This window comes from Terrapene carolina, unplaced genomic scaffold (assembly GCF_002925995.2).
Source record: "Terrapene carolina triunguis isolate 2854851 unplaced genomic scaffold, T_m_triunguis-2.0 Scaffold130, whole genome shotgun sequence".
Classification (NCBI taxonomy): domain Eukaryota; kingdom Metazoa; phylum Chordata; order Testudines; family Emydidae; genus Terrapene; species Terrapene triunguis.
The window spans coordinates 11,921,508-11,921,897 of NW_020664481.1; the positions used below are offsets into that span (position 1 = coordinate 11,921,508).

The window sequence follows — 390 nt, forward strand, 5'->3', positions numbered from 1 at the left end:
GAGTGAGGTACTTAAGGGTGGTCGCTTGTTCCCTTGCAGGCGGGAGGGGCGGGTCCCTGTCCCCTTGCAGTGGGGGAGGGGCTCTTCTTGTCGCCCCTCCCCCGCGGGACTCAGAGCCCGCTTCGCGGCCGCCCCGCAGTCACGTGCGTCGGCCGCGCTCCCGCTCTCTGCAGAGGCCGCCGGGCCGACCGCTGGGGGGAGCGCGGGGCCGGGGAAAGGGCGGCGGCCGCCCCTGGAGGTCGGGGCTGGAAGCCGCAGGGTGAGGGCTTCCCTGCAGGCCCGCTCCCCGCGCGGCAGCGGCTGGGGGTTTCGGGGGCTGGGGGCTGTACAGGGCTGGGGGCTAGTGGCGCTTCAGGGGCATTATGGGGAGGGGGAGCTGGGTCACTAGGG

General features: G+C 74.4%; 1 protein-coding gene across 1 annotated transcript in view; it reads left to right on the forward strand.

The window, feature by feature from the left end:
• Positions 1-219: 219 nt before the first annotated feature.
• Positions 220-390, forward strand: part of CTCFL (CCCTC-binding factor like) — a 17,074-nt gene continuing 16,903 nt past the window's right edge. Inside the window, exon 1 of the mRNA XM_026652844.1 lies at positions 220-238. The gene's annotated coding sequence lies outside the window, so the exon portion shown is untranslated. The remainder of the gene's footprint in view (positions 239-390) is intronic.